Genomic DNA, 25,645 nt, shown 5'->3' on the forward strand with positions numbered 1-25,645 from the left:
AAGGTCTAATACCGGGTAGAAGTGGTTGGGACAAAATCCAGGCCGATTTTTTTTTGGGCTATTTCTGACATTTTGCTCTATGTAGCGTTTTCGGGGGCCTGTTTGGGGGGCTTCCTGGTGTTTGTGGGTGAGTTTCGTGGTGTGGGAGCACTGCTGGCTATATATACTTTACTTTGCAAGAGGTTTGAAGCAAATCCATGGTGGCTGAGGGGACTTAGGGCCTAGCTGCAGAGCGCGCGCGGAGTGATTTGGGAAATTTGTGAAAAAGTGACTAAGTCCCCATTTTTGTACTTTTGCTCTTTGGCTGTTTGGGGGTCTTCTACTCGTTTTCTCCTGGGTTGACGGCTCTGGGGCCATTGCTGGGAAGCTCTAATACCGGATAAAAGTGTTTTGGACCAAATCCCAGGCGGAATTTTTTTTGTGTTTTTGATGACTTGCTTGCCTTTGAGGTGCTCTTAGGGGGGGTTCCGTCTGTTTGCGGGTGAGTTTCGTGGTCTGGGAGCACTGCTGGGACACTCTAATCTTGATTGCATTTGCTTTTCAGGAAATCCGTCGTGCCAACCCCGACTTATGGCCTAGCTACGCAGCGCGTTTGGACCGAAGGCCCAGAAATATTGCAAGTATGAGATTTTGCTTTTGGCCTGTTTGGGGGTGTTACGCTTCTTGGCGGGTGGGTTGCCGGGTCTTGGGGAATTCCTGGGAAGGTCTAATACCGGGTAGAAGTGGTTGGGACAAAATCCGCGCGGAAAAGCCTTTAGTTTTGGCACTTTTTGTAACTTAGGGTTCGTTAGGGTTAGCCCTAGCAGCAGGATTGCATGTGTTTCGGGGTGTTCTAGATTTTTCAAACTGAGTTCTGGGGTCTTAGAGCACTCGTGAGAATGTGTAATTTTGGTTGCAAGTCATTTGAAGAAAATCCATGGTGGGAAAGGGGGGATTTGGCATAGTTAAAGAAAGCCTTTGCCACTATTCTTAACTTAGGGTTCGTTAGGGTTAGCAGTATTTCTATTGCATGTGTTTGAGTGGGGGGGATTTCGAGTCTTGGAGCGATGCTGGCTATGGCTACTTTTGCTTGGTTGCTTGCAAGTGGTTTGAATGCAATCCACGGTGGGTAATGGGTAATTAGGGTACTTCGGCCTACTTTTACTTTCAAAGTAAGTTTTGTCACCAGTTTTCTGCTAGGCCTCGTTTTTTGAGATTTGATTGGGGGTCTTCTACATTTTTGCGACTGGCTTTAGTAAGGGTCTGGGTGGGAGCACTGCTAGGAAGATCTAATTTTGTTCTAAAACACAGTTTACAGTACACCTAGCTTGAGGGGCAAGATCCGATACATTAATTTGCCCATACTTATTTATCCTTCAAAAGGTGACTCAGAGTACGCACTTTCAAAAACATTGTACTGTCTACTAGGAAAAACAAATTGTGACTTTTTGCACTCCACAGCCTACATACCTTATATTTATTTATCAGTGGTGTTGTAATATTATATCACTTCCTGTTTTTCGTTGAATAATTACAGGCCGGGTTTCAGTCTCTGCAATGGGGAAAAAAGGATGGAGTCAGGCTTCACAGTAGCGAGCCACAATTCAGCATCAGGCAGGCAGTGGACAGGGTGTCTTCTGGTGACCAACATCGATGGACGAAGCGTCGGCTGCAATGGAGGAGTGCCGCTAATAGGAGGATTTTTTTTCTGCGGGCAACTTACTTACCACTTCCAACAGGACCACTACAACCACATAGATACAGTATCCCTTGCCTTTTTCTCTGACTGTGACTGCATTTCTTGGCTCTCTCTCTGCTTCTACATTGATCCCTTAACACATCACTTAGTCCACTCCACTATCACATCTGCACCACACATAGTCGTTTGTAAGTGCTCCTACGTAATTCGCAAGTCGCAGCACGCCCCAGGCCGTAGAGGACTGGGATGGCCCCAATGATGAAGCATGTCACCAAGGGGCAACCCTGGTGAGTGAGGGGACACCTAGAAAAAAAGCAATTTCTCCTTTTCTATCTACTATACCTTCTGTCAGGTTACGCAGCCCCTAAGCGCCTACCGTACTATGAAACTACATTTCCCATGAGTAGGCGGGAGACTTGCAGACTATTTAGTGAGACTATATGAGAGTACCCTTGTATGTTAGGACAGCACTTCACTGATGCCTGTCTTGTCTTCTGTTACAGGTATCCTTTCCCTGCTGACCCTACCTTTACCCATCCCACATTTTTTATTTTAGTTTGTTATTTTTCTCCCCCGCCTAATGCCTCGAACACCCTGTGTTTACACTTCTGGGTGTTGGTGACATTTGGAAGTGGAACCATATTTGCATCGACTGGATCACGGGGAGTAAACCTGACACCTTCCAGACCAACCCCATTGAGTGTTGTTGTGAATGGATTTATAGTGACCAGCAAGGCTCTCAGGTATCTGGCTACAGAGACCTTATGTTGAATATAGTTATCAATATTTCCACCCACGCCCTGTACTGTCGCATTCTTTCTTCCACAGTTGTCGAAAGTACTAATTACTTTTAACTGACATGCATGCAGTTACAGTAGTGTATGCACTTTCAAAGATTGATGGATAGGTTTGTACCCAAAGATTTGTTTATGTTCACAATTGTTCGTCCATGCTGTGCTACTTTTTCTTGTCTCCCAAAACCTTTCCCAAAAACCCCCGTACCCATCCATTTTTCAAACCCTAACCCTCTTCCCCCGGGCTGTGTGGTTTTGATTGATGTGTGACTAAATTACAGCAATAAATCCACACACTTGCTGGGGAGGATAAGGTGATAGCAACAGGCTGGTGAAGAAATCCGAGGATATATTCTTACTCTGCTTGACAAAGACCCATGGCTAATGTCAAAGAACTTCAACCGAATTAGTTATACTTTAACATTTGTTAGGCTACAACGTGGCACTGTTCTAGTGTACTTCTGTCACCTGCTATATTCTGTATTGTACCTTTGTATTGCTCAGGAGGACAAACCAGATTTCATTTTCTTTTTTTCATAGGCAAGCAACTGCCACTGTGTCACACCACTAGTACCACCGCTATGAGGAAATTTTATCCGCCCAGGATTGCCAACCTTATTTGCTGTTTCCCGTGGAGCCAGCCCTGGGCCTAGCCCTACTTGCAAACAGAAATTACAGGTAAGATAGGCGTTTGGTTGGAGGTAGTATAATGGAGTATTAGGAGAGACGAGAGATTTGATTGACGGTAGTACTACTAAAGTCCTAGGACTATTCAGGAAAACAAACTTACTGTTATGTTAAACCCCCACCCACCAGACTCAAAAGCAGTAAAAAACAGGTATGGTCAGATAAAGTTTCAAAAAGTATATTTTTATAGCCCTAACAAAAGAATCTCCCGCAAGACCCTCCCTAACCCCAACGATTGTCCTTCAAAAGTCCCCAAAAATCACAACTCCCAATTCCCACCCCCCAAAAGTCTCTAAAAAAGGGGCAAGGGACACTATGGCAGGGTGCTGTTGGAATTAGCAGCCAGGGCATCATGCTCCTTGCGGAGGGTGGCAAGTTCGAAGCGGAGGCCCTCCACCACGTTCTTATAATTATGGACCTCCTGCTCCAGGTAGGACAGTCTGAGGGATAAGCGGCGCCGGTGTGCCTTGCAAATCCTGTGAGGGGCAGCTGCTTTCTTTGCTGCTGGGCGGTGGCGTTTGGCTTTGGTAGCCCGGCTCCGTACCGCTGGAGCACTGCGCTGGCTGGCAGCCCGCACGGAGGAGGAGGCAGCTGTCCCAGTGGACGTTGTTGTTGTTCCAGACTGCGTCTCCTCCTCCTCCAGGGCCACCAGCCGCCGATATTCAGCAACAGTGGCATCCAGCCTCCGTTGCCGGGCCATTCGAGCCTGCTCCTTCCTCCTTGATGGTGTCTTGGATTTGGAAGGAGCAACTACATGAAAAAAGAAAGACATAGTCTGTAACCAATGCTCCTTAAGATTAACACAAAATGATTGAGCAGAAAGTTGTCACAGTACAAGTAGCAAATTGAAAGCACAGTGCATAACTATTGAGGACAGTATCTATGTAACCTCCGACTTCTTCATCCTTGCTCTAACATTAGTGGGAGTTTAAGGAACAAATTCTACGAGCACTATGGACTTCTATTACAGTCGACTATGACAGTACACCACTCTTATTCTTCTTCTTCTCTCTTGTTTAGGAAAATTGGTACGTTATCTTATGCAAGCCGGCATAATGCCAGCGCAGTGAACTTGCACCCGAGAAAAACAGACGCACACCATGGTGAGTGAGACAGACTTGCGTTACTGTACCGGTCCAGTACATGCAGGTGGTGAAGCTCTTACTTTTCTATTACGGGTGGCACTGGGAATACTCTGTTAAAAGGGCTACTGCTTAATTAATTTAGCTTTCACCCTACAGTGCAAATGAGTATTAGAAAAGGAAAATGAAGAAGCTAAATTATCTGATTATCTATCACTTCATATGGGATGTATTTGATGACATATGGGATGACTTTAGGTGCTTTGCTTATTATTGAGTGAACAGTGATACCCCCACACATGAATGACGTACTACTACTAAACTAAAGTTATTAAGGGAGGTAGGGAGTGCCCACCGTAATAACTGGATATATGCTGTGCTTGCAGTTGCAATACAAACTACTGCTACTATTCATGGTAGTCTTTGGACAACGTTACAACTTCTTTTCCTTGCCTTTCCTACACTGGAACGGACGTGCGGGTGCGGTGTTACATGCTCTTCAAAGTAACACTTAGTTCATCCAGTGACCGTCTACTCTCTCTAGATTCACATATGCTATCTAAGAGTCAGATAGTACCATGAATGATCCAGGCATCCATCCATTCAAAGTATATTGCAGACATACAGTTTCTGTCTCACCCACCCAGGCTGTTCTCCTTCCACCCATCCTTGCTTCATCATTCACCCAGCCATGCACCATACCATTTTCTTACCTTCCCAGCCACCTCGGGGACCAAGCAAACACATATCATTCTTCTTTGCCAGTCATCATTACATTTCTCGTGCTTCCACACTTACTTACACCCTTCTTTCGCTTTTCGTTCATCCCATCCATCAAGTTCACCTCAGATCTGATTGGGATTCTTCTCGCCAAAAACTTCACAGCTAAGTCGAAGTACATTTAGAGGAGGCTACTACCTGCTTTTTTTATAATACACCCGTGCAGAAAGCACACTCTGCAGTCTTCAATCTCAATGACTAAGGAATGTATAGCTTACCTCTGCCCGCCACCACCGTGTGAACCCTCACAGGCATGTCCTTTTCCGGCACTTGCACCGCCTCCTCCCCAGAGTTGTCCTCCTCGTCCAATGCCACCACCTCCGCGCTGGCCCCGTCTCCAGATGTTCCACCTACAAAGTACATTTAATAATGTTAGAATACACCACTCACTACTATATAATATTTGGTCTAGGAGGAAGAAAGAAATGTGAAAAAAAGTGTACAATTTAATAATTTTTGACTGTGTACTCTAGAGTAAAAATGTCCCTTTTTCCAGGGAAGGCTGTTGTCTTGCTGCACTTTTTGGCACAACTGATGAATGTTTGCTTTTTACTTTTTAACACGCACCACTTTTTCTCCTAACAGACAGAACCTTGACTTCTAAGAACACGAGCAGGATCAAGTTCAAACCAGGTGAGAGCTTGGCTCGACCACAAGAAATGTGTCCAATTAATCGTCAGCACTAAGCACTTTTCCATTTTCAGTTACACGTTCACTTTTATGACAAACTTGAATTTAATAAATGTGTTTACTTTTAATAAAGCTTTTAAACTTAAATAGACTCTGTGGTTTTTGGTCCTCCAGACTAGAGTGGATGAGCTAAAGGTTTTCGAATTTTTGCAAGCATGAGTCCGTGCCTCTGCCATCGGTGACTTTGGGAGCGAAATGACTCTGCCACACTATCTAGTCAGTAAGGAGATTGGGGGTTCAACTACAAAGTCTGTTATCACTGAGGTATGTGGAAAGTCTAACAGTTACAGCACCTATTATAATTGATAAGCTAAGCGATGCATTATTTAGTGTCCATAGTTCTGTTTGTGCAGATTTGTCCCTGCAACAGTAGTAGAATGGATTGTCCTATCCAAACCAAAAGTAAAGTAGTATCTTATTATTTCTTGGTGGTGGTCATTCACCTTTTTATTGTTGGCAATGGTCAAAGCATAAACATTTAGAATACTTGAAAAGACATTATGGACAATCCCAGAGGACTACACTCAGTGCATAGAGCTATTGCTGACTAGAATGGGAGTCCAATGGAAATGCCAAATGTGCAATCTTAGTTAGCTACACAGACAGACTAATAAGAATAATCTAGTAATACCACACGGAGTCATAGGGATAAGAATTTAGATCCTGTCTACAAGAAGATCAAAGACGATTTAGAAAAAATCGAATGAGGAACGCTAGGAAAAAATAAGTACTCTATATTAAAATTAAAACTTACTGGGGCCAGCAAAGGAGCCCTCGACTGCCCGGTCCTGGCCTGCATCGACAACAGCACCCTCCTCCTCCTCCTCCTGTGTCCTCCTCTTGCCCCTGGGGGAAGCTGATGTACAACATGAAAGAAAGAAAAACAGAAAACATGGATGATATTTATTTCTCAACCAAATCAAACATTTAAAAAAGAACTAACAAAGTAACAAAATATTTTTGCGAAATAGCAAATAGGGAACGACTCCACGGGATATATTATTGACCAATCTCATGTGGTCGACTACGTCATTACTTTAGTATTGCTTGATTTGCGGACCGTCGAATTGGAAACTACCCTATGTAACTCACTAAACAAAGTACTAAAAAGGTTTGCCTAGGATTGGCAGGCAGCAGTCCGCAGCACGCAAAGTGACAGCCAAAGTCCATCGTGATTGAAGATCAGCGACAACACTAAAGTTTCCTACTACATTCACCAGTCATTAAAATACTCAAACTATTAATCCACCACCACTATTTCTTCTTATCGCCATGTGTACAAAGGAAGGACTGGACTTGAGTCTGTAGGGGCTGATTTATAAGGCCCTTGCGGCTCTTTTGCTCCATTGTTGCGTGACTTTTGTGACGCAGCGACAGCACAAAAGAGGCGCAATGGTGCGGCGTATATTAACAACGTGACGCATCTGGGAGATGCATCACGTTGTAAAGCCCTGCGCCAATAGGGGTGTTCCGGCGCAAGGGAGGGCGTTCCTGCGCAGGAACGCATCCTAAAAGTGGCTGAGGGAAATCTACAAGATTTCAATCAGTCACTTTGAGGACAATGATGCGTGACTCAAACCCTGCGCCTGCTTGAAGCAGACGTACGGCTTGACGCAGCATTGGGGAGATAGGGCACCCCAGAGAATTGATGGAGCTGCACCATCGTTGCGACGCAACTCCAGCAATGCGCCACCTTTACGGCACAGATGCGTAACGCTTTGGTGACGTTTTGGGCCCATGGCGCGCCGCATTGTAATACGGCGCACCATGGGTGATGGTGGCGTGACGCACAATTACTGGCGCATCCCTGCAACTTTGCAGGGATGCGCCGGTAATTAAAAATCTGAACCTTAGTGTGTAGCATTGCGCAGTTCTTTCAACTACACTCATACATAATTTCACAGGCCAATGAAATGAACACAAAATCTAAAACAAATAAGCATAGTAGCAACACTACTGAGAAGGAGAGCAGTGTACCTGAAATGCACAGAAGATTTTGAAATAAAATGTACCTACAATGTAATGAGCAGCATTATTGCTCTTGGTAAAAAACAAAAATTTGCAATATAATAACACAGCAGGAGAAAACATAGTAGTAAAGACATAGCTACTACTACTCACCAAGCCCGGGGATCTCAAGGCCAAGGAGGTCGAGCAGATCTCGCTCACGGGTCAGGACATCCGTCCAGCGGTGGGTGGCCTGGTTGTAGGTGCGCCAGACCCGAGAGTGGTGGTAAATGGCCTGGCACACCTTCTCCCACCGCTTCCGGCGCTCCCGGGCCCCGTACCCGGCACTGATCTTGCTGCCTCCCATGATGGTCCTGGGGAGGCGGCGCTGAACATAAAAAATGAGTTGGGCCACCTCCTCCGGGGTAAAGATCTCCCGTGGCATCACTAGCTCCCCCCTCAAACGCCCGCACGGGAGCCGGACACGGGGTGCGGGACCCTTCCCCTTCTCGGGATGCTTCCCGGCTCCCTTCACCATGGTCTGGGCGGAAAGGAATAAAGAAAATAGAATAGGGAAGAGAAGAAAAGAAAAGAGTTTACAAAAGTAGTTTAAAATTAACCAAAAGTAGCAGTAAACACAAAAATATAGGGCTAGAAAAATAGAGGGATAGATAATAAGTAAAATAGATAAAAAAAAACTTCAAACAAGCAAAGGATGGCAGAGATTTATCAGAGGATACAAAGACCATGCCCAGAACCATAGCAATGAATGAGAAACAAGATGGCCGCGCCCGTTCACGACCGCGCGGGTAAGTTCGCGCGAGATTTTCCTTGCGAACACGCGCGAGACTGTACTGGCAAACCGCGGACTTTGCGAGATTACACTTCGCGCCCGGAAACGGAAATACGTCAGGCAAACAAGATGGCTGCGCCCTTGAACGACCGCGAGGGTAACTTCGCGTCTTGCGCTACGAGCGGCTCGCAAAAACGCACAAAACCTTGCCAACTAACACGCCGCAAAAAAAACAAATTGCATATTCGCACGAATTTGCGGCTTCCGAATCCGATCTTGCGCGTGTTCGCACCCCGCGAACCCTGCGAAATTGCAGAAAAACGAGTTTTTCAAAAGTGAAAGCACTCGGCAGGGGCAAGAGTTCAAACTCATCATTAGTAACAATTCCCGGTAGTGCTTCCTGACTGGGGCCCCTCCAGAATTCAGTTGCTAGTTGCAACAATTGTATGACCCTGCTCTGACCCTCACAGCAGGCTCATACAATAGCTACAAGTAGGCCACAAAGAAGGTCCTGGGGAAAAAAAATGCACTGCAACAGAAAGCAAAATTACAGATAAGGAAGCAGGTGCCAGACTGGAATTTTAAAACAGTGACACATTAATAAACTAACCCCAAATTAATTCATCTGAGTTGAAGCAGGGATGGTGTGCTTGCTTTTCCCCCCCATAATCTACAGTAATGATGAACCAGAGGGTGGCATTGATGTAACAGAGGGTTGCAGTGGTGAAACAGAGGGTGCTGGGAACCTGTGATGATGAACCAGACGTAGAAACAACATAATTCGCGACCGTTGCGCGACGAAATGTAAGTTCGCAATTGCGAACTGGTACGAAACCCTCGCGAACTGGCAGAAATCCTTGCGAACACAAAAAAAAAAAAAAATCCGCAAATTCGCAAGAATTCGCGGATTTTGCGGATTGCGAGTTCAAAAATCCGCAAATTCGCGAACGCGAGATCCGCAAAATTCGCTCATGCGTCACTTATCTGGTTTGAATCCATCACCGTCCTCGGTAAGTAAATAAGTAAAAATGTTATTGCACAATTATTTAAAATCATTGCAATATGCACATACAAAAAATGACCTTTTAAGTAAAAAGATGTATTGAAGTCTGTTAAAAAAGACAATAAAATTGATGGGTAGGGTAAAGGGAAGGGAAAGCAGAAAAGCAGAAAAGCCAAGGGAATGTTACTTAGGGGGGTTAAAGTTCAAGCTTGCTTGGGTGATAGAGTTGAGGAGTTAATTTCTGTGATGAATTTTACAAAGCGAGTCGCCAACTGTGGCGAGTCCCCCCTCGTACATGCCTTGAGCGCTTCTTGACATGCCCTGATGCCTAGAAGAAGCCAAATTTGTCTCAGCCAGAATATTCTTTGCGCCTGAAGGCGATGGCAAATGCACAGAATGTGGATTAGGCTTTCCTCTACCTGGTTGCAGAAACGGCACTGAGAGGAGGCTTCTTTCTTGTGTCCTTGGCCAAACATATATGCCTTCAACGGAATTAAGCCGAAACGAAATCTCATTAATTAATGTTTGATATACGGCTTCATTGCTGATGCGAGATAAGATGGTAGTGTTTTCGGGGCATATAGTTCGGCAGCCCAGGTGCAATGAAAAAGCTGGCGAACCTGTTGCATATCCGATTGATTTGATAGAATTTTAGCTTGCTTGGTTAAAAAGCTTCGATTTCGTTTCATCGGGCAAGGAAGAGGACCATATGTCCCCTGCTTCGAGGGAGTTGAGGCAGAATGTCAAATATTTATTCCATGATGTAGTTGGGTTGTTAAGTAGGAGCCATATGCAGCTCTTCAGCGTATGGGGGTTAGCTTGTTTCGCTTTCAGACAGTATGAGACGTATCTTGCTCCTATAATACAGCCCATAGAGGATAGGGAAAATTCTTTCCGGATTTGGCCATGGGAAGTCGAATTGGGCAATCGGAAGACATGGCGATAGCATGATGATTGTGCTCTATCTAGCCAGTTGTTCATTTTGTCTTTGAAGATTATTGCACCAAAGGAGACTGTAGGAAGGAATTTTGCGTTGATCAGTTTCATCAAAGGGACAAAGTCTTGGGAATGCAGAGCGCTCTTCGTTCTCATGAAGGCCCCCTCTAAACTACGAGCCACTGCCTGCATCTCGGTTGTATGCACCGAGCATCTCCCTTTATGATCAATCCAGACGCCCAGATATTTATATGCAGTGACAGTCTCCAGTGGTTTCCCTTCTATAAACCACATGACCTTTTTTCCATTCGCAGGTGAAATTTCCATCGTTTTGGTTTTACTAACGTTTATCTCTAGCATATTGTTGTTACAATACTGGGCGAGGGAATTGAGCAATCTTTGGAGGCCCACCTGGGTTTGATCTAGAAGAATGGTGTCGTCTACGTATTGCAGAATTTTGATTTTACTTCGACCGACTCCTGGAGAGGAAGGCTCTTGATCGGGACAGCCATTCAGGTAGGTCGGCAAGGTACAGATGGAAAAGTAATGGTGCAAGGGTGCATCCTTGTTTTAGGCCCCTATTTGTAAAAATGTTATTGGAGGTAGACCATTTCGATGTTACTCTGACTTTAACCCAGGTGTCCGTGTGTAGGGCTATTAGTGCGTTTAGTAGCGCCCGTGGGATGCCCCATCTTGCCAGTTTTTCCCACAATTTGGGCCGACTAACGCTGTCGAAGGCTTTATGGAAATCGATGAATCCCATGTAAATTGATTTGCCTTTGGCAGCTAGGGTTGCTTCCATCAAGTGGGCTATGGAAATCAAGTTGTCCTCGATGTGGCAACCTTTTCGGAAGCCAGTTTGGCTAAAAGGGATTAAGCTTTTCGTTTCCACCCATTTTGTAAGTTCTTTTAAAAGTACGCTTGCGGAGGCTTTCCCATCCACATCAAGTAGGGCTATCATCCAATAGTTATCGGGGTTGGAGCGCGAGCCTTTTTTATGGAAGGATACAAGGAATGATCCATGCCAGGAGGATGGGATGGTGTGTCCCAGTATTGCATCCTTGAAGAGAGGGGTCAGTATCTCGGCCCATTTTTGTGCCGAGGCTTTGAGTACTTGCGTAGGGATCTCATTGGGTCCAGGGGCACCACTGGAGCGCATTTCCTTTATGACTCCTACTATTTCTTCTGTTGTTATTTTGATAGAGGTTGTGCCATCCTCAGTGATGAGCTGATCGAGCGTGGGTTGGGTACTACTGCTGTTATTTGATCTGTACGGTGCTGTGTACAGTATTTTAACGTAGTTCTCCCAATCAACGGGGAAGATATTAGCTGCAGTGGGTGGTTTAGTGTCTTTGATTGCCTCATTTACCCAATTCCAAAATTTCCTTTGGTCCTTGTTTTTGATTATGTCAAAGACTGTCTCCCAACGGAGGTCTTCTTCCTGTCTTTTTGGGGCAAATCTGGCCTTCCTGTAGTCTTTTCTGGAAGCAGATATGTCACTCTTCAGGGTTTTATATTCACTTTCGTTGTTCGCATGGACTCGTTGAAACTTATTTAATTTACTCTTTGTGGAAATTATAAGTTGTTTTTGCTCTAACAAAGTAGTTGGGACCGGAAGGTCCTTCGGAGGGCTATTTGTTAGTTTTAATGCTAATTGGTCTCTGAATTCGTTTAGTCTTGTCTCCCAGGAGGATCCTGTCAAGTAATCAGTGCCATCCAGATGCTGTTCGGAGAGAAGATTGTCAAATTCCGCTTCTATTGCTTCACGATTCCATTCAGACCATCTTCATTTTGTTAAATTCTGAAGGTTTGATTCCCTTCCAATCAGGGGAGTTGTCAGGCGGTGTTGCTGCCTAAGGGCAATCTTGCATACTAGAATGGCATGATCGCTGTCTAACGATGGTATTATTGAGAGCTCATGTGCCAGATGGAAGGCAGTAAGAGATATCCATATGTAATCTAAAGTGGCCATACGGGATGAAGATATATGGGTATATGCAGCTCGTTGATCATAGGCTAACCTTCCGTTAAGAATGCGCAGGCCGGATTGGTTTAATTTTGTTGCTAATTTTATTCCATTGGCTTCCTTCCGTTGGTATTGGGACTTTATCTCCCGGTTTGCCCACTCTTCATTTACTGATGGTATTTGAGAGTATTGGGTGGGGTCAATATCCATTAGGTTGGCGTTAAAATCGCCCGTTATCAGCCACAGATCATTTGGGAATAAAGCTTCAAGATTATTTATTATAGGAAGCAAGTTGCTTAAAGTAGACTCCCGACAAATTTTTACGGGATGTAGGTAGACACAGCCAAGGATGATTTTTTGCTTTATTTTTCCCTTAACATGGCTCTTAATCGCAATGCTAAGGAAAATGTAGTAACCTTCGCCGTTATAAAGTGTCTCTAATTTTGCAACCAATGTGTTCTTTACGGCGATCAGCATGCCTCCAGATGCATGGCCACCAGCTGTGGATGGAATAGCAAAGGATTCGGCTACAGTGAAATCTTCCCAGATGGTATTCTCCAGGGCCCAGGTCCCTTGAATGGCAAAGATATCGTTTGACTTCCGGAGGTCCGTGGTTAATCGGCCTATTTTCTCTTTTGTTAGGCCCCGGATGTTCCAGGAGCAAATATTTAGGCAACAGGCTGTGTCATACTTTGGTTCATTTACATGTTGTCTGTGCTCTACCCTAAGGCCTTAGAAAGCCAGGACCATTCTTGGAATTTGTTTGATTTAAATACACATTTACGTGGGCCGCCTGCTGTTGTGGCTGTTACTTGGAGCAGAGTGTCAATCCAGGGTGCTGCTGTTGATTCCTGTCTGTGGCCGCGTGACGTCGGGGGTAGCTGTTGTTTCTCCCTTCCAAATTTAAATCGGAACTAATGTTGTTGGTCAATAGGGGTTCAGGGGTGTTTTTTAGAAAGGTCGGATAGTTAATGGTGGTATAAAGGCTAGCTTGAATACCCCATTCGCTCAGTTGCTTTACGTTCTTAGATAGTGTTGCAGCCAATTCTGGGTTGAAAAAAGTTACCAAGGTTGACTCATTTTTCTGGCCCATAACAGGGTCTATAAAGGCCACTGTTTCAATGTCCGCTGAGTTGACACTTTCTAAGCCTGGAAGATGCTGGCATAGCTTTAGAAGATTTCTCCTGTTTAGAATATCCCATTGACCCTGGGATTCATATTCTGGGTATAATAATACTTTTTTGTGCTGTAACTGTGTGGGTCGAGACTCTTGGGTATTGGTATTGACTTTGTGCGGTTGTGCCCAGTTGGGGCTACATGTTAATCGATCTGTTTTGGGCTTTTCATTGCCTAGGTGCTCTGGATTATCTTGAATAGTTGGCTTTAGAATCATGCAGCAGTTGCTTGTTGGCAAATTGCTCGATCTAGTTCTTTTGTGGGGGGTGTCTTGTTGTCTGGTCCAGCATCCTCTAGTATTTCGTCTATTCTTGGTAATACAATTTCTGTAATAGAAGTTCTTTTTATTTGTCCTAGGTATTCAATAGTAGATGTTCTTTTTCCATTGGTGACAAATTTAATAGACTTGTCATTTTGAATGGAATGATTAATACAAGATTTTTTATTATTACTGCTATTTTTAGATGCTTTATCCTCCTTTGGGTCTAATAATTTCTGTGTGAAATTTAGAGATGATTTCGGATTTTCAGTGGTATCTTTTTGCAAGTCAATTGATATTTCTGGCTCCTCTGCCCGATTTGTAGTATGGTCCCTCTTGTTTGTTCCAAGCCATTGCAGTAATACGTTGCTCTTTTTTTGCTTTGTTTAATTTCTTCAGTTTTTTCTTGTTCTTTCTGGACATCGGGGTTCCTTCCTTCAGAATGTGTTTTGTCTTGATTAAAGGCATAGAAGAACTTATTGTGGTAGGTGGCTGATCAAGCTGAGTATTTATTGTAGCATTAAGTCGTTGTTGATCCAGTTTCAGGCTAATATAATTATCACTAGGGCTGACTGGGTTAATGAGTTTTTAATTTTGGTGTTTGAGAAGTTTCTTGGGTTTGAGGTTGAGTCGGAGAATTTGTTTTCTGCGATGTAGTTTGAGACTTTATCCTTAAATCTTCTATTAAAGTAGGCAATTTTTCGGGCAGGGACTCGAGTTTTTTTATTAAAGGCTCACAAGTACAGTTGATATGAGTGTGATTTGGATACAGGATTATATTTGCGAGCAATTCCTGACTTAAATGTACTGTGGAGGTGTAATTATGGCCCGCATTATTTTGGACTCTTCGTATCAGTGCGTTTAGCTGTTCCAGTTTAGAGTCTATACCCATTATAGAGTCTGCTAATAGTTGAAGAATAGCTATCTGTGTCTCCAGTTTGTCGGCATGCATATGAGCAGCATTAGCCATGGAATGCAATGCTTGGTTGGTGGCTGCGAGTAGCAATTCGATTTTAGGCATTCCTGGGCTTGCTTGAGAAGGCCTCTGTCTAAAACCTGACGAGTCAGGATTTGTTTCAATGGGTTGATTGCAGGTGAAGGACGAGTTGATAGATAAATTAGTTTGATATTTTTTAGGGTTTCTGTTGGGGTCATAGTTGGAACAGTAGTCTTTAATTCCAGTTTTAACATTGCTAGTATTTGCAGTTGAAACTATGGGTGGGCTTGCTTTGGTTAACGCCTCGGGTGAGGCAATATTGCTGAGAGGAGTAACATGAGGTACCCCATTAGGAATTGGGGTGGATGTTTGTAATAGGAAGTCAAGGCTGCGTTTTTGAGTGTAGTCATTTGAAGCGCCCTTTGTGAAATTTGTCATATTTTCATGCGGTAATACACTTTGCTGGATTGAGAGCTTTGGTGATTGAGTCAAGGAATCTGACGATAAAATCCAAATTATAGAGTCAGCTGAGGTGCGTGCCATGGCTTTGACATTATCTTTCTCTTTTCCTGGCTGGGAGGATGGGATTTCTTTCTCTGAGTCTGAGGCGGTGACGAGGTCATTAACGAGTGATGGAACAGGGAAAGCAGACATTGACTTGGGTGGTGACACATTGGACGATTTTCTCATGCTGTAATGCATAAGAAATTCTTCGGGGGGAAGGGGTAGTGATAGAGAAAGGGGGGATTGACTACCCAATATGTTTGCTGGTACAGTGACAGAGTCTGAGACTATGGACTTGCGGCAAATAGTTATTTCAGGATAGAGAGACATTGATTTGGGGGGAACGGAGAAGTTTATAGATTGCTGCTGTGTTTTCATATTCTTCTTTCGTGAAGATTGGGGAGCAGCGTTGTTTAATTGGTCGATCCGGGGAAGTGATCTCTGATAGGAGCAGTTCAACTATTTTTAATTTTTGATAGATGCGAAGGACAGGCTGTTTGCGCCATTTGCACAGAGAGGCTGATTGGCTTGTTTTCATCCTTGGAGATTTCCATTAAGCCGCTTGAGAGTTTTCGGCAACCTCTTCCGTTTGTTCCGGTTGTAATGGTCAGGATGGAGACTGGTGGCCATGACCTGCCACCTGGGAATACAGCAGCTTTGATTTCTGGCGCTTGGCAGACTTATGTGGACGATGTGTGGGTTGCAGTTGAAGTTAGCTCCTAGTACGCATTCTAGTAAGACCTTAGTTAAGCTGTAATTAGTCATGGATGCAACAGGGATATCTTCAAGGTGCAGAAGTGATTATAACAACTTAAAATGTAGTGCCCTCAGTTTTGGGTAGGTCCGGCTTTTTCTCTCAGCGTCCTTGACCTTTGATAGGGACCGACTGAGGGAAAGCAAGAGCGAAAGCGATTGGAGCACACAAGGGGGAGGTCACCGGCAAAATCAGACCTAGTCGGACCAGCCTAGCCCCCTACCCCCGGGCTCTTACTTGGCAGCTGCCTCTAATGGCAGCTGTGCTCGCCGGTTCTCTGTTGAGCAGGGCACGCTGATAGGTATTTGCCTTAGTTCAGGCCGGGGCCCGCAGAGATCGCTCCAAAAGGGCTTCCCCCTAGTCAGCGTGCAGTTTGTCAGCGTGGTAAACCGATGCAAAAATACTGGTTGCTGGTAGCCGGTGAAAGTTGCAATTATGATTGCAGGTGCAGATGCAGGTGTAGATAATTTCCCTTATGATTCACTCTCACAGGGCTGGCAGGGGGACTCAGGCTCCTCTCGCCCCTTTCTTCGGTATTCCCTCTAATGCTCCTTGATGCTCCTTAGAGCCATATATGTCTGCTGCGATTCGCCGGAGGAGGCCCACTCGATAATGCTGGGTTTCACGGGGGAGACTCACTCTCGGTCTCCCTTGTCTCCCCCAGGAAACCACCGGGCAACCGCCTATTTTCGAGATGGGGTGGGGCAAAAGTGAGCAATTTAATCAGAGATAGGGATATGCGGCAATTTTCCCGGTGTGCGGCAATTGCGGGTAGTGGGTGACAGGGAAGGTAGGGTAGGCAGGATAGGCAGCGGCAGAGCGGATACTGAGGGGTGATGAGAGAGGCGTGGAAGCCACACCAACCTGCTTCGCTGCTCTGCTGCTCGTCTGTCCGTCCTCGGCCTCGCCCTGCACGGCTCGTCCTTCCGCCTCAACCTTGGTTGTCCAACTGCGCGGTCTTGGTCCCTGGACCCGCGTCTGCGACCCGCGTCCGCGTTCTGCCTCGAACTCACAATTTACAGCTGCTCCTTTTTCAGCTACTGACGCCGCTGCCTGCTCCTGCCTTGCTCGCTTGCTCACTCGCACCAGGCCCGCGCGAGCCACTCGAGTCTCCTCTGCCTCCTGCTTCTTCCACTCCCGCTGCACAACTGCTGCTGTCGACTGCTGCTGACTCCGCCTTCTAGCTCACTTGGCCACCCGAGTTCAGACTCAGATATAGGTAAATAGGTATTGACCCTGTCCCTCATGGGAGCAGTCCAGCCCGAACTGCCAAGCCATGTCTTCCCTGAACCGGAAACAAGCATCCTAGGACTGGTTTCGGGCTAACAGCCCTTATCAGCTAGGCTAGCTTGAATCCAGTGGCCAAGTGAGCAAGAGAACCAAGTCTGGGCATACCCTGCCAACATACGGCAAACCAAGCAAACACAAGGAGATGATTGATGGAGGCTGAAACTTTTCAGACACTTACCATCAGTAGCAGATCTGGGTTGAATCCATCACCGTTCTTTAGCTCACTTCGCCTCCCCAGTTCAGACACAGCTATATGCAAATCAGTCTTGACATTGTGCGTCATGGGAACAGTCCAATCCAAACTGCCAAGCAATGTCTTCCCCTGGCAGGACATAAGCATTCTAGGACCCGTTTTGGGCTAACAGCCATCATCAGCCAGGCTCTGGGCATACCCTGCCAACTTTGGGCAAACAAAGTGTTTCAAGGGTCCTGCTCCTACACAGAACTGTGCACAGAGACCCAGGACATCAGTGAATTATGGTGTACCAGAAACTAACCTCAGCACCTAGAACACCTCAACCAGCTAGCATTAGTGTCACGACGAGCTCTCAGGTGCAGTATTTTTGCCAACATAAGCAGACATATGATCAGAAATAAAATGGTCAGCATTGTCACAATTCCATAAAACACAAGGCAAGAACTCATATAACAATGATGGTGAAAACAGGTCGTATAGTGCCTAGTTATAACACCCTCCCTATCTAGGAACAATGTTTTATAAAATAAAGAAGGTCGTCATTACCTCTCAGCTCAGCAAGAGTAAATCACATCAGGATCAGCAAAAACTCTCTGCATCCCTGGAAATGGAAAATCTTCCAAGTGTGTGAAATCATGGCAACTGTGCCATAATAAAAGCACCAGAATCTCAGTTGGCTCACAGCTGCCATTTGTTGTGTCTAAAAAGCGTTAGCCGATCATTGTGAAAAACATCTACCATGTTATGATAACCTTGATGTCGAAAACAAGCCTTTTCACATGTGCAGACATTCATGAAGCCTAATTTACAAAAACAGCAATATGCAGTGTTGTGTGCAAAAGCGGCAAAAGGTAAAATGGCGTTTAAACTTCTAATAAGCCATGCTAACATAACATGCTTGCAATCCAAGCTTAGGCCACGCTACACCCTCCCTTGATCGGAGAACGCACAATAAAGGGGGCAATATTTAGAGAACGCAGAGTTCAAGTTCGAATGAGACAGAACCAGGTTCAGAAATGTTGCCAAAATAAGATAATTGGGAGTAAAAATCTGAATTAACAAGTATCTAATTAATTAAAACATTCAAGAGTGGCCATGGTGTGAACAAGATTTCAAAAAAGCAGAAAAATATAAGACATCATTGAAAAAAAATCAGGAGTCCAGTGTGTATCTATGAAGCAAAAAGGTCTCACTTCAACCCAACAGCATATAGGCACAGTATGTTGCAAACACCTCCAACAGGAAGTCGTTGTTATCATCCATGGACATTTCAGCCATCCAATTAAGTAATGGAAATGAACATACATGTTCTTCAATAGCCAGAGCCTCTAGCACCATCAGGGAACAGCTTGGGCTTTCTTTGAGATAACTGCTTGCCAGAAAGTCATGGGCCGCAGTCCATAAGTTCCAATTGCCTAGGACCCCATGAGCGGCTGCCCAGGCCATAATCCTGAAACCAGAGCAATCTAGTTCATGAGTAACTAAGGTACTCATTGGTAGATTAAAATCCAGTTCAGGAGAAACTGTGTTGCAGAGACAGAAATCCAGGGCCCATTCAAATCCACAATCCAGGCAATGGAAAACAGGCTGCACGCAAGAAAAGTAAAAGAACCGGCAAGATAGACCTTACGCCACACTCAGCGTCGCTAGAGGTAGCTATCCATAGTATTCAAGCACCCTGTTACGAAGTTGGAGCAGCCGAGGCAGACTGTGGTGGGGCACAAAATGTGCTTCTATTTTGGAGTAAGCAAATTAACAGCAGTACGCCCGCTCCCAAATCGAGAATTAATGGGAAACGACCAAAAACACTTGACCAATTGAATGAAAAAATGCTGGTATGACACCAAATATAGCTTGAAATTAGGTCACAAGGCCAGAACTTACTAATTTAAAAAAGTGTGCCAGGCCTGTGGTAGGAGAGGCATTAAAAATTGTGTGAATCAAAGCACCGAAATGCAGGGGCAGATCTGTATTTAATAAGGCATGTACCTCAGTACGAGTGTTAGTAACATGAAGGATGAATGTTTCATCCACAGATGTAAGGGCACATTTTTTCTGGGACAAAAGAGCCCTTATGTGACTCATCTTGTTGAACTCGGGTTTCAAGGTCGGAATAGAAGGCCATATGGAAACAACGAGTGTCCCATATGGAGGAGTAAACAGAACATTTTTACAGCAAACTACACTTTGGGAAACAGTAAATATGTACGGAATTCCTGCTAGCATACCACAGCAATCTACATTATTTAATAACAAATAACTACTGTTTGCAAGCAATGTAAAATTTGGTGTAATAGCCGGGTTGGGGGGTACCTTTCAAAACACACGCAAGATTTGGTGCCGATACATTACACGAACTGTGTAATTGCAAATTTCTACAGACTAATGAGTGATCTGTTGTTTAAGTTCAGTCTTCACCTTTTAAATAAACTTCCTTTCCTTCCCTCAAGCACCTATGTGTAAATGGGAGATTCCACAATTCATGGAGAGAAGCGCTACCTAAAGGCTCAAATCTGCCTATGGAATAGTGTTTCATGCATGATTCAAATTTGAACAGAGGGAAAGGTAGAGTTTTTAACCCATGGATAAACCAAACTGCCGAATTAGTTTCGGCCATAGAAAGTGGTAATGGTCCTAACTTTTTGATATGTAACAAGGAAAATGTGGCATCCTTCATTGACATAAGTTGTTGATTGGGCGTATCAAGAGGGAGAGTGAGGACTGGATAGCCAGTCCGTATCCCCAGGGATAAGTTTATATGTATCAAAAAAGACTAGCTAAAAGTGACTTGTAGCTTTATTCTCTGATATATCTTGTCAGTTGGCACCTGTTGGGTGTCTTTATAAAGCCCTCACCCACCAACCTAGTTCATCGGGCCCACCACAGTGACACCTAATATGTCCCGGGTGTGCTTCGATGCCTGATTACACCGGAGCAGGTATATCGCTGAAAGTGCAGTGTTGTGAAAAGGTGGAGTGAGATTAAAACGGCTTGGCAGGGGTCCCAATACCCGAGGGTTGAATTAGACTTTAATAAATGGGCCCCTGTCAGCGGTTAAAAACAAGGCAGTGTGGATGCGATGGTGGCGGATTACGACCTCTAGCATCATGTGTGGGTCGACATGTTTCAGCCAGTGCCTTCTCTATGCTGGCTTTCCTCAGGACCGTTTTATAAGTGCGGGTGCATGTTAAAAACTTATTTTAAAGCAGTGAGTGTTAATTGACTAAGTGTTGCACTCACTAGGGTGCTCTATATGTTAAAGGAGGGGATTCCCTCCTCAAGGATACCTGGACAAACAACGGATATGACGTACACATGACATAGAAGGAGTAAAGACAGTAGCATATTGCACAAGTCTGAAAATTGCTGTTTGTTTAAAGTGCTGTGTGTAGGAACTCTAAACAGCAAAAGTGTAACGATACTGGTGGTAGCGTTAGTGTAGATAGGCAGTTTCTAAATGGCGTGGTGACACTAAGAAACAGAAGTTCAAACAAACAAGGTGGAGTAAAGAACGTGAGGTCAAAGGTTCTCATGCTAGCAATTGGCCCAAAATTCTACATGGAGTGTAGCGGCAGGGTGTATGACTCTGGAATACAAATATGGGACCACCGGGGGTTAAGAACCTGTGGTAGAGAAAACGCTTACACGGTCGTAGTGATGGTTGGACAGAATACTCACTAAGCATGGGCGAATTTTGCGAATCTGGCGTTCGCGAATTTGCGGATTTGCGAACTCGCAATCCGCAAAATCTGCGAATTCTCGCGAATTTGCGGATTTTTTTTTTTGTGTTTGCAAGGATTTCTGCCAGTTCGCGAGGGTTTTGTACCAGTTCGCAATTGCGAACTTACATGTCGGCTCGCAACGGTCGCGATTATGTTGTTTCTACGTCTGGTTCATCATCACAGATTCCCAGCACCCTCTGTTTCACCACTGCCACCCTCTGTTTCACCCATGCCACCCTCTGGTACATCAATGCCACCCTCTGGTTCATCATCACTGTAGATTATGGGGGGAAAAAGCAAGCACACCTGGCCTACTTCAACTGACATGAATTAATTTGGGGTTGATTTATTAATGTGTCACTGTTTTAAAATTCCAGTCTGCACCTGCTTCCTTATCTGTAATTTGCTTTCTGTTGCAGTGCAATTTTTTTTCCAGGACCTTTGTGGCCTACTTGTAGCTATTCTATGATCTGGCTGTGAGGGTCAGAGCAGGGTCATACAATTGTTGCAACTAGCAACTGAACTCTGGACGGGCCCCAGTCAGGAAGCACTACAGGGAATGGTTTCTAATGATGAATTTGAACTTTTGCACCTGCTGCTGAGTGCTTTCAGTTTAGCAAAACTCGTTTTTCTGCAGAACAGCAAATGTAATGCCAACAAACTTACTTGTGAAAGTTTATTTCTAATCCAAAAGTGATCCAAAGAAAGTCAAAAGACCTCAAATCCAAAAAAGGGCAGGCAAATGTCAACCTGAGGAGTTATTCTGATAAAAATCATCATTTTCAGAAGGTCTATGCTGCTTGCTAGTGGATTTCTTGTGCAGAATTGCAAATTTTGTAATTTTGCGAGTGCGAGATTGTTGCTGCCAGCCGCACCTACATGTTCGCAATTGCGAACTTACACCGCACGCCGCAAAATTGTATCACCAAGAAAAAAAATCCGCTGCGTGCGAATTTGCGGATTTTCGGTAAATTTGCGAGCGTTCGCGGATTGCGAATTTACCGAAAATCCGCAAAATCCGCGAGCAGAACGGATTTTCCGCCCATGCTTAATACTCACAAGACGCTCAGTCAGGACCTGAAGGGAACCTGTGTGCCGTGCTCGAGCTCCGGAACCTGTCTGGTGGTAGCAGTCTGTATTTATGTGGGAGTTGATTGGTGCGTATTGTCGGCACCTGTGGGGGAGGCAGCAATAGAGAACAGACTACCAATCCGTCACGCGGTCTGAGCATGTGTGTAACTAAGACAGAGCGAAATTGCGCATGCGCACCTGCCATCAGGGTCCTGTTCTAGTTTACGCTCTGCGCATGTCTGTACATGGGACAGAGTAGGTCCGCGTATGCGCTGTAGGGATGAACCAAAGTGAGCTGTCAGGGATGAGCTTCCCATAATGGAGAGTCGCGCTGAACTGAAATCACTGTACATAACATTGCTAGCTCAGTGTTACCGCCAAGGGACAGCGGCCTTAAGCCCGCTGGGCTAGGGATAATAGATCATGAATTGTGTGTAATGACCAGTAGGTCCATAGGGCCAGGTGTGATGAGGCCAGGCTGTGGGTGCTTGGATCAGGAGTTTAAGAGTTTAAGGAGTTCCAATATTAAAAGTGGAATTTCTCAACAGGGTTTGTAAATCACTAAGGGAAGTATTGGTGTAATTTTTCCAATGGGGATATTCACCCAAATCAGGAAATAAAAGAGCATTAGGGGGCAGATTTATGAGTCCTGGCGCATCTCTGCATATCAGCAGGGATGTGCCAGAACTGATGCGTCACGCAATTCCCTCCTTTCGGCACCACAGATGCACCGCATTTACAGTGCGGCGCACCATGGTGCAAGGAAGGGGAGATGCGTGACGCATCTTGTGGTGTACGGGCGGCGCATTGCTGGAGTAGCGTCGCAAGTGCGATGCAACTCCTGCAATGTACAGAGGCCACCCATACATAACGTGGTGCGTCACTCCTTACGCCTGCTTCAAGCAGGCGTAAGGATTTGACGCAGCAGCGGCGTAAAACTGACTCAGTGAAATATTGTAGATTTCACTGCATCAGTTTAACGGGGGTTTCCTACGAGGGAACGCCCACCCTGCGACAGAATGCCCACATGAAACCTGACGCAGGTTCCATATGGCGCAGGGCTTTACAACGTGACGCATCTGCCTAGATGCGTCACGTTGTAAATTGGTCGCAGAGATGCGCCACGTTTCTGCGCTGTTGAGTCACGCAACGGCGGCGTAAACGTGGCGCAAGTCCGACATAAATCTGCCCCTTAATTTTTAAGTAGCCAATCCAAAGCAGGTGGTTTGTGAAATAGAAGCATTCAGAAACAACATATGGTTGGGGATGAGGCATGCATGATTCAAAGCCTCGGTGGTGCCTTGCACTTGCCAACTTTTAGAACCCCAAACAGATTTAAGATCAACAGTATCCTCCCATAGCTCATAGCCCCCAACAGCCAACTGGTCAATACCCTTGGAAGAGGACTACTCAGTCATCTTAAAATAAAATGTATCTGGGTTTGATTGATCAAAATCAGTAATGTAAGAAAACTTTTTCAAAAGAGTTTTAGAGCTGCTTTCAACAGGTGCGGGACAATGTTCCCACTGTGTGTAATTTACCACATTTGTAAACGTGTTTGCTTTATGCAGAAAGTGGATTCCTTAGTGCTGGTAACAGAACAAATCACCATAATCAGCCGAATCTAGGTACAAATCTTCAGCATCAAAAGCAGCATAATATTTCAAATCAGAAAATAGAGCCTCTACGGTCTGGACGTCCCAATTATCAGAGCAAATATTTTGTTTAACCCTATCCCCCATAGAGAGACGAAGTACATTAGGGAAATTAATAACCTCTGTGGGACCATGAATATGGAATTTCACCACTTCCCATACTATCCCATCTAAAACGGGCCAAGCAGTTATGTTCACAAATGACTGGTCCCTCTACATGATGTGTGATGAGGAGTGGGGAGCCAAAGTTCCATCAATTAATCTAGTTGTAGTTCTTTCTTGAACGTAGTGTCCATTTACAAAACGAAAAAAATACACCACAAATCCAATGGACATGAGGAAGAAAGTGTCCGCCTAATGTAAGTCCAAGGGGGAATCAAAAAATGTTGTTTAAACCAAGTAGCAAAAATCTAAATTTTCGAAGGGGACTTTGATGTGGTAGAGCCAGTGTCAAATGAAAAACATGATTGATTAGCTGCACAAGTCTCCAAATGAGGCATAGACAAGTCAGTGGGATAAGTATATTTAGTATCATTAAGAGGATCACCAGCAGGTGGATTCAATAAAGTATTAGCAATTGTATTCATCTCAATGGCAACATCAGGCAAGATGGCAGGATCCAGGCCCAAAACAGAGTTTTGCATAATTGCTGGACACAAGACCGCAGGTGTCATACTAAGAAGAATCGGCTACCGTGTGTAGTTTGACATTATCAATGGAGATGTACCAGTTCCTCTTTCGCCCAGGAAGAGGCGGTAAAATTACTATTTTAGTACCCTGCACGCCATGCACATGAACTGGAGCTCGATAGGAGGGGCCGAATTCCTTCTTGTTTTCGACCTCCTCTCAGACCAGTCCTCCAATTCGGGGCAGCCAGCCAACTACCAGAAACTGCAAAGCAACATCAGATGTGGAGGACAAATGTTCCTTAGCAAGACTGTCTCTTATTTTATGTAGGTTCTGTAAAACATTAGAATGTTCCTCCACATCAAAGATGCAGCAGACGCCGTCATGTCTAGACCATCAGGGTCCGAACAAAACTTTGATGCCAAAGAGCATTTTGTATGGGGTCCGCCCACCCAGAGACATTCTAGGGAGATTATTCAGTGCACGCTGTACGCTATTGAGGTGGGTTAGCCAGTCTCGGCCTGTACTTAATACCTTAGCTGTCAAGGATTGCTTTAAGTCACGGTTCATCCACTCCACAACACTATTGCCTTCAGGCCAATATGGAGACGCAATTTTGACTTGGAACCCCTAAGAACTCATGGCATCCTTGTATGCCTTAGTATCAAAGGCTGGACCCTGGTCTAAATGGAAGGTACCAAATGCAAAAATTTCCACAAAGACACACAAATCCCTTGCAAGAGTACTGGAATCAGAACTGAGTTGCGGCCACACCCAGACAAAGCGCATGCAAGAATCAACTGCAACTAAGATGTACTTATACGCAGTATCAGATGAGAAAGGACCCCAATGATCGAAATAAACACAGGCAAGTGGTTTATTAGATATGTACAACTGTGTTTGGGGCGGGCGTGCAGCAGTAGAATGTTTAATCTGCTGACAAATGTCACATTAAAGGACACAATCACGCATCTGTTTGTACAAACCCCGCCGCCAGTAACATTGATGGAGAAGAGACACAGTAGCTGACATTCCGGCATGCGATGAGGCCATCCAGGGTTGGACTGCTGTAATCAAAGACTGCCTGCGGTCGGCTTT

Source organism: Lissotriton vulgaris, chromosome 7 (genome assembly GCF_964263255.1).
Source record: "Lissotriton vulgaris chromosome 7, aLisVul1.2, whole genome shotgun sequence".
NCBI lineage: Eukaryota > Metazoa > Chordata > Amphibia > Caudata > Salamandridae > Lissotriton > Lissotriton vulgaris.